Source organism: Triticum urartu, chromosome 1A (genome assembly GCF_056163025.1).
Source record: "Triticum urartu cultivar PI428250 chromosome 1A, HENAU_Tu73, whole genome shotgun sequence".
NCBI lineage: Eukaryota > Viridiplantae > Streptophyta > Magnoliopsida > Poales > Poaceae > Triticum > Triticum urartu.
In genome coordinates, this window is record NC_141873.1 from 408,469,213 (window position 1) to 408,478,725 (window position 9,513).

Here is a 9,513-nt window from a genome sequence, read left to right on the forward strand (position 1 = left end):
TGTTGAGATTTTTGGTGAAATTCCGAAAAACGATGAAAGAATTTACAGACAAGGTTCGAGGTCAAGAAGTGAGATAAAAAGGCATGGGAAAATTTTGCAAGTGTGTTTTAGATGATTCCATAAGGATGGATTATTTATCATAATTCCCTAATATTGGGAGGGTATGTTATAAAGAGAACTCATCATGTGAATTCCCTCGGTTTAAATGGATCAAAGATCCATACAGTTTACTTAGTTGAGTTAAAAAAAAGAAATGACATGATGGCATGATAACATGATGCAATGCACACGATGCAAAGATGAATGCAACAGACGAAACAAATCACACAAGAAAACCTGAGAACCCTGGAAGGTATCTGAAGCTCCGGTCTTGGGGCGTTACATAAGGCGACCAAGTCGGTGTCGCGGTCGTCCAAGGCCGGGCTCCAGTTCCCCGTCGGCCGCATCGCGCGCTACCTCAAGGCCGGCAAGTACGCCAAGCGTGACGCCGACTTCCTTGTCTCTACTTCCCCTTCCCGGCCCAGCCCCCATCCTCTCTCTACTTCCTTGCATGATCCCCTTTTTTGGGTTGGATTTGAACTGGCAGGTGACCTTCATGGACGATATCGACAATGAGGAGGAGGACGACCAGGATCTGCGTCCCACTGCCTCCCACTTCAACGCCGACCACCTCCTCGCTTGTTCCACCGGCTCAGTCCGCTGCTCCGGCCGCCCCCTCTGTCCGCCCGCCGGCGGAGGGTTCGGCGCTTGTTTTTTCGGCGAGCATGCTCTGGGGCGTGTGGAGGAAGGGGAAGGGGAAGGAGTATGGCGGGGAAGGGGAAGGCAGAGGAGGTGTACGTGGCGTCGAGCGACCAGGGCACCACCAGCACCAGTTTATGTCGAGTACGAAAGTTCAGTCTTAACTGTAAACTCATTCAGTGTTTCAGGTTTGTCCACTAGGTGCTCTGCGCTTTAATATGTTGATTCCATTGTTAGTTAGGACTCGATGTGATGCCAAAACTAGGATCATGTGCTGCACTTGATTGATCTGCGATGATCTCAAGATGTCCTAGTGCTACATAGTGCTACATAGTAGTACAAAGCCAAGCAAACAGATCGTGTATGGTGTATATAATAACCATTTGGACATCTGGATGTCCAGTATTACTGTCGGACAGCTCTTTGATGTGATTTTGCACCTGTAAAACTTAAACTAATTTCTACTTTCTTCTTCAGCAGGGTGATCAGGTTGGGGGGCTGGTGTCGACCGGATGGACCAACGACACCCACAACATGTACATCAGCTCCATGGAGGCGTCCTTCATGCAGCAGCTCTGTGGCCAGTAGCAGCACCACCACCACGCCACTCCCGGCAGGAGCATGATCCATGTGGGTAGTGGCCATGGGCTCAAGGTGCTCCAAGAGGGAGCCTCTGATAACCCCGGGTCTAAGAAGAACGTGCCTCGCCCGCGTGATGTTGGTGCACGAGGCCTGCCCGAGGATCTGTGGGCGAGGTATTTCAAGCTGCGTGATTCCGCTATGAATCGTTGTGGTGATGGGGTTGGTGCTTCCGATGGTGAATCGGGCACCGATACAGTTCAAGCGATGGCTCCGAAGCATGGAATAGGAGTGAGCACTTGCGTCGAAGGAAAATCCTATTGACAGAACCTCAGGTTGCTACACTTTTCATCTTGTTTGCTGATTGTTTCCTTTAGTGTATGTTTTGTTCAGTTTGACAGAAGTTTAGAATTGTTACACGGTGTTGGCTGGCTGTTAGTCTGATATTAATTCAGAAGCATTGATTTTCCTTGGTATATGTTGTGTTCAGTTCTGGCAGAAGTTCAGAACTGTTATGCAGTGTTGGCTGTTACTGTGATATGAATCTACAAGTGTTGATTTTCCTTGGTACATGTTGTGTTCAGTTTTGGCAGAAGTTCAGAACTGTTATGCGGAGTTGGCTATTAGTCTGATATGAGATGCGCATACATTTTTTGCATCTTATATAGGCATTATGACATGTATCTCTTGTGCCATGCTTTGTTACCAACTAGTTAGAGATAAATCAATTCATTTGGCTTTTGCTCACTGTTTTTACTGTCCTGTGTTGCTCATACTATACGTACAGCCTGTTGTTGAACTTTCTTACCCTGACGGTTGTAGTGTAAAAAGTGAAAAAAGTCAAAACCTAGCTGAAACTTTCTTGCTTTCGACATCTAGTGTTAGCACTCTTAAGTACGGAGCCTTGAGTCAAGAGCTTCTTGTAATTGTAATGACTAAATAATGGCTGTGTATCTACTACTGTCGTAGAGGTGACTGATTTTGTTCTGTACGTTATAATAGCACATGCATGTGTGGAGTCCTGTTTGTTTCATATCTACTGCCTGCCATCATGTGCCATATTTTCCAAGTAGATTAGCACACGATCAGTGGTTTTTAGCAATTTTCTCATGCCCATGTGTGGTGTGGTAAACAGAGGACGACACACTAGTAACTGCACAACTCTGAAATGCTATTGATTACTCATTGTTACACAATGCATGCACCTACAGCTACCGGGATTTGTACTAGTTACTAAATGATGTGTGTTTTTCTTCAGTTTGATTGAAAAATTGTCCCCCTTTTTGTGCATGCATACATCTGCCCACTGAGCCACCAAACATGTTGTAAGGCTTAATCTGTCAATGGTGTGACTCTGTGTTTACATTGTTCCTGGTAGAATTATTATGCTTGGCTCTCTACTCTAGTAGTGCTGTCTCTAGAGGCGACCGTGATTTTGTTATACACATGATGATGCAAGTATGGACTGCTATTTGTTTCATATGTACTACCATCATATAAATGCCTGCCATGTTCTTCATCTCCCCTCCGTCTGATTCCTTCTGCCTGCGTTTGTTTTGTGTCTCAGATTTGTAGAAGCTACCGCTGCTGTAGGTGGAACAGGAAGAAGCCCTCATGGCTGCTGCACATCTGAAGTGGTGAGCGCCACCCCATTTTTTTGGTACTGTGAAGTGTTAGTTGGTACTGTGAAGTGTTAGTTGATGGTTGGTTAGTCTGTTAATCAAAGTATTCTTACATGCTGCGAATATATACTACAAACACCAGAGTTGATCATTAAAACATATGTCGCTCCTATTTTTTGTGTGAAAATGTACTAGTTATCTGCAATAAAAGCTAGACATGAACCAGCTCTTGCTTCTAAAGGAACATAGTATAAATTTAGACCTCGTGTGTGATGCTATAGATTTATAAATTTTTCTTTATCTTATTCCCTAGCTGGCACTATAAATTTTGCTTTGTCTTGTTGATAATGCCATATGTCTTATGCAATCAGATTACATTTTTGTTTTTTATGGTAATATAAAAAATATTCGTGCTGTCAAAATTTTCACAGTGCGTGTTTCACTTGTACTCAATATGCTTCTAATGGCCGATCCTTCCATTTTTGTTGTGGCATCTTTACTTTCACAGGTGTTTTGTGTTCTGGAAGATGGAAGAGGAAGAAAACTTATTTTTGTTGAACTAAATTTTATGTATTCTGTTTTGTTGTACGTATCATTTGATAGTTTTGTATAAGAAAAGGTGATACTATTTTGTACGGCTTTATGGTCTGTGATGTAAACATATTTAGTGCTGAAATATGAAATTATTTGCAAAATTTGTCGAAAAGGAGGATCATTTGTACGAATATGTGAATGGGCTGAAAAGAGTACTGGACCAACATCAGGATTGAATTATTATTTGAATGTATAAAAAGGCTGAATGTAAACCAGAAATGGGCTGCACAAAATTGACCTATATTCTTGAAAGCCAAACGTGCATAAAAATTGATGGGCTGACCAGTTGGGCTTGGTCCATGTAGCTGACAAAAAATAACAGAAATAAATGTATTAAATGGGCTGAATTATTGGGCTCGACCCATGTAAAGCGTTGAATTGGACCGGGCTGAATCTTACAAACGACCTTCTCAATTGGTCGCAATTTTGCCACGTCAGATTGCCACGTCGGATCCGACGTGACCTGGGCAGACAGCCAGTGACCAAAACAAAAGGTCATGGGTTCAACGACCTTCTGTTAAAGGTCGCTAATTTCAGTTTACGACCGCCGGCTTTTGACCTTTTGTTTTTGGTCACAAAAAGGTCGCAAATGAAAAACTATGACCTTCCAGCGGCCAATAGTGCACTACTAGGAAAAGGCCTACTAATGGCGCACTGGTTTTGCCTACCAATGGCGCATTACCAATGCGCCATTAGTAGCATGCCACTAGTATATCTTACTAATGGCGCACCACAGGTGCGCCACTAGTATATGGTATACTAATGGCGCACCAACTAGTGCGTCATTAGTATGTAACAGCATGCGCCATTAGTGTGCCTCCCGGGGGGCCATACGTAAGCATGGCTTTGTCATACTAATGGCGCATTCTCTGTTGATGCGCCATTAGTATCCTTTGGCATACTAATGGCGCACCTGGTGGTGATGCGCCATTAGTATGAATATTTGGTTTTTTTTTCTTTTCTGATTTTTACGCAGGTTACAAAATATATTATTAGACAGAATATAAAATATATTATTAGACAGAATATAGACAGCAACATCAGATTCATCAAATACAATAGAAGATTAGTCTCCGAATACAATTCATCATATTAGTCTCCGAATTCAAAAGACCGAACAAAGATAAAACATTACAAGTCTCAAGACCGCGAGTATCGAGTTTGTCTTCACATTACAAGTCGATATCGATCATCTAAACTACCATCACATAGAAGAGAGTTGTGGTCATCACGATGAGCATCATCGCGATCAAACTGGTCTTCATCCGGTTCCTCCAACGCTCCCTCCTCTCTCCCGCTAGATAGCGGGCGTATCTAGATTCGGCCTCGGCCCTAGTGGTGTACCCTTTGTAACTATTACCGCTGAAACGGTGAACCTGTCTCCGACACTCCTCCCAGTCATCGTAGACTCCGGAAACCTTACCCTTGTACACGACATACGACGGCATCTCTATGCACAAGCCAAACAACAGACAATACATAAGCAATATGTAAGTATGCAACAAAAGGATCGGAAGAGAAAAGCAAGACATTAATAGCACGATTCATGGTCCTACTAATAAATAGCATCGATTACATCTAAGTTGAACGACTGTCCAAACCAAAAAGACATACGAATTCATTAAAGTATAATTACAACATGAGCCAATCAATGTTTCAGAACTACACATCACTACTTTCGACTCGACTCATCGGACAGGAACGTGGATGAAGCCGCCGTCTGTCGTGATGGTCATGAAATCGCGGTCGTTGTCACCCTGCATTTGTAGCATTTCATCTATCTCACTGTTGGACGGTTGATATCTGAGGAAGAACTGCCCCGAGGTATGAAGGACATCTTGATGGATGATGTCCGCAAACTCCGACTGGATGCGAAAGAATTCTTGTCTGAGGTCCGCGTCCTGAACTGCCGACAAGCTCGCAGGCCAATCTTTGAGATTATCTGGTAGCAGAAGTTGATGATGGTCCCTTACGATCGCCCGCATGTGATGGAGGGCGTAGTAGGCATCCTTCTGACCACCAGGCGGCTACTTGACGCAGCAGAACTTCGTATTGTGTGCGAACATGTGCTTGTCGTACTTACGAACTGCCCTGGTGAAGGTGCCTCCAGATTTGGCGTAGGCGGGGAGAACATCATCAAGAACTTTCTTGACATTTGTGTAGTCTATCTTGGAGTTACAGTTCGGGTCTAAATACGTGGCCATGGAATATTTCGGGCTTAAGAGGATGAGTGTGCAATGTGTGTCACTGCACAGAACACGGAATGTTAGAAAAAAAAGAACGATCGAAATCTAAGAAATCATATGTTACGGGGCGGTTAAGGGATGACTTACTCGGGAAAGTAAGCCACAAGGAAGTTATCCTTATCTAGGTTTGCCAGAATGACGCCTTCGAGGTGTGAACTCGCAACTTGGCGGTCCCCAGCGCTGCTCAAGTGCTTGGCACGCATGTAGAAGGGGTCGACTATCACGATGTCCGGGGTCTTGTCTCTAATGATCCGCATCTCCATACTCAGCGAAAACAGCCGAACGAAGGTGTAGTGCAGCGGATGAAGGTTAAACATAGCAAAGATGTCATCAAACCGCAGGACGATCGTACCCCCGATGTCGCCATCCACAAAGCCCTTGCCCTCTGGCACCTTGGCCACGAAAACCGGGAATGCCACATCCTTCTCTCTGAGACGCCGCTTATCCAAAGAAAGAACACTGTCGTGCAGACTCCGCATAGCACCGGTTGCAGCATTCAGCATATTTGGCGGTAGCATCGCCCTACCCGCCACATGCACCCTCCTCGAGATATCCTTAGGTGAAGGTGGCCCGTCCTGAGCACGGATCGAACTCGGTGCCGGCTGGCTCGCACCGGCGCCCTTGTTAGTCATTCGTTTCCGTCCCTTCTTCTTGATCTCCTGTAATGGGACCGAGTTCTGCTCACAGACCGCCTTCTTGAGCATGTTGGGGCTGATAATATTTCGCACCTCAGCTATCTGAGGCTCGGTGAAGGCGGGAGCTGGAGGCGTGTCCTGAGAACTGAACGCCAGACGACGCCTGTTGCAATTGGATTTCTCCGCCGTACCAGCTAGATCGCGGTCGTCTTGGTTGGGTTCTTGAGAAAGAGGCCCGCAGAACTCGTCAGCGTACCCATGTTCGGCAAAGTACTTATCAACTTTGGTAAATGTACCGTCGTCGTTGTTGTCGCCGTCCGGATCCTGTGCCATAGGGCTGTCCGGATCCTGTGCCATAGGGATGTCCGGCAGGTCCGGTAGCGTTGCGGCGTTCTTGCCATGGCTTGGCGCCGGCATGACTGGCGGTCTTGTCTGTGGGGTGGTGTCCCCCGCCCCCAAACGAATCTGGCTCTTTGGCCAAAGCAGGGGCCAGTTTACGCAGGTGCTGAGGGTCATCTCATTTTCTTCATCGGCCCCAGCGGGTCGAATCGGAGGTAACAGCTTATCGCAGCCTGGCAGCACCCGAACCACTTCAACCCTATACATTATGGGTGGCATCGGATTACCGTGGAACATGGGGTTGCCCGGTTGAACGATTCTGCCCTTGGCGACATCGACCAACTCGGCGCCCACGAAATGCAGAAGAGTGCAAGGAACGTCGGCGGTGCCCTGCGAAAACATGTACAGGGCGTCAGGGATGCCTAGTCAAATGCAAGGAGATGAAGTCATCGGCCGAGAGGATTGGTTACCGTGATGCCGTTGGGCTCGGCTAATGTCGAGGCACCGCCAACGGCGAGCGTGCAACTGACGGAGGGGGCGCTTGCTGGCGAGGTGCCGGCCGGCGTACACCCGGGTGCATTAAGCTCCAATGCCCGTGCCGACGCCGGAGACACGAATACCGCCTCCGCCGGAGACACCAATGGCGCCGCCGCCGGAGACACAAATGGCGCCGCCGGAGACACCAATGGCGCCGCCTGCGCGTTGTGCGAGTTGCTGGCCGTGAAGCTGGGAATCGGGGGAGGCCCCTGTTGGCCGCCTGCAATCCACGTCGTCAGCCCATGAATCAACGTAGGCACCATGGCGTTGAGCGTCGTTCCAAGTTGTTGTTGCACTTGCTCTTGGACAAGCTCCGGAATCCGCACCACTTGTGCCTTGAGTTCTTCAACCTCGCGCGTCTGGCTTTCCGAGCTGGTCTTTTTCTCCTTCCGCACACCAGCGGTATAGTATGACCCCCATTTTGTGGACAAGCTTTGCCGGCCACACGACCAGCTGATGTCGGCTTAGTGAGCTTATCCTTGTTTTTCATTACGTTCAATGCCCTATTTAAAGGGGTGTCGAAAGGGGAGCTCTTAGACGACCCTGCGCTACTGCTTTCAGTGTCCTGCGAAAGGAACGTGAACCATTTAGAAATATTGGGGATTAATTAGAGTGCAACCATATGGAGCTAATTATGCGGGGGTGTATTCCTTACCAGAAGAAGCTCAAGCGCCCTGGTCTTCGGATCCGTGGTAAGCTCCTTTGTTATCGGGTCCTCCTTGTACCGGGCCCTGACATAGTTCCTGGTCTGCTTGTCACCGTTGTATTTCTCGAAGCGGTGCGGTAGGCCTTGCTCGGCACGCTCCGCGTCCTCCTTGTCCCATATAGGCTCCGCCACTCTGTAACCGCCGGGACCGAGTTTGTGTTCCCCTAAGTTCAACTCCCGAATTTCTTTCCCCCACCGACTTGATTCGGAGGTTGCACTGCTCTCGCACTTGATCTTGAACTCCTTGTACTCATCTTCACTCATCAAAGGATATTTCGCCTTGATCTTCTCATAACTATCACCTTTATCAATCATTCTCTTCACCGCGCTTTTCCAAGTAGACAGGGCCGTGCTCATCTTCGTGAGGGTGGCACTGTTCACTTTATTCCCTGAGAGGCGTGTGTTTTCAAATTTGGCGGGGAACTTGTATCATTCGGTGCAGCTTCGTGAAGAGGAGGTTGCGCAAATTCCCTCGGTCCTTATGCCTAAGGTTCTCGGTGTTGATCGAGACGGTGCTCCAGAGAATGCACCCGAGCTGAAGCGAGTACCCCTTGACTATATGTTTGGGCTCCGTTGGATTCCCGTCGGAGTCCACTTGAGTGAATTCCTCCTTGAGGGTGCGGAGCGCATTCGGGCGCCGGTCCTTCCTTTGCTTCTTCGGTTGGCTGGCATCTGTGTGTGCGCCGCCATCATCAGTGGTGGCATCCTCGGCGGCACCATCAGTGGTGTCATCCCCGATGCCACTAGGGGTTGTGTAATCAGGATCGGTGTCTTCCGGGGCGTCCTCATAGCGGTGAGGTTGTTCCTCCATCTCCTGGGACAGCTCCTAGAATTGCTTGCCGCCCGAACCACCGGCCTCATCGTTGTGGGCCATGTTTCGCTCTAAATAGGAAAAAAGTTTGGTCAAAAAGTTGGTTATTGTCAAGGAACAAGATCATGGTCTCATCATTTAGGGTTTGTCGACACCGAGGCACCCTAAAAGCCTAAGCTTTCATCATTTAGGGTTTGTCGACGCCGAGGCACCCTAAAAGCCTAAGCGTACATCATTTAGGTTCTCATCAACACCGAGGCATCCGGGGCAGCCAAGTTAAGTTTTCATCATTTAGGGTTTATCGATGCCGAGGCACCCTAGGTTGGGCCTAATCACTAGGCACTAATCACTTGGCTCTATTGCCACCTATGTTGGGTTTATCATCTAGGGTTTATCGATGCTAAGGAGAATTCTAAGTTGGGCCTAATCACTTGGCTCTATTGCCACCTATGGTTTAATGCAGGAAGAATAAAGGGGCAGTTGATCCTACTTAATTAAGTACTAAGATACCCCGGCCCATGCATTATCGCAAGTACCCCATATGTCCTATTTTTAGCAAAGTCATGCTAAAATTCACGGAAAATTTCAGCATGACCTTTGCTGAAAATAGGACATATGGAGTACCCGAATTTGCCGGAACAGAAGTTAATCGACATTCCGACAAACTCAAGGGCCTCTCGGGGTACCTGCAAATTCATCACGACAC

The 9,513-nt window shown here is 47.5% G+C and overlaps 1 long non-coding RNA gene across 2 annotated transcripts; it reads left to right on the forward strand.

Annotated features, from left to right (window-relative positions):
- The first annotated feature begins 351 nt into the window (after positions 1-351).
- LOC125534694 (uncharacterized) lies at positions 352-3,614 on the forward strand. 2 transcript variants are annotated; one of them, XR_015613925.1, is made up of 3 exons: positions 352-1,652; positions 2,885-2,954; positions 3,448-3,614. It is a non-coding gene; the product is annotated as an uncharacterized LOC125534694 (long non-coding RNA). The 2 variants fall into 2 exon arrangements; XR_015613924.1 differs by lacking the exon at positions 3,448-3,614 and having other exon boundaries at positions 2,885-3,126.
- The last annotated feature ends 5,899 nt before the right edge of the window (positions 3,615-9,513 follow it).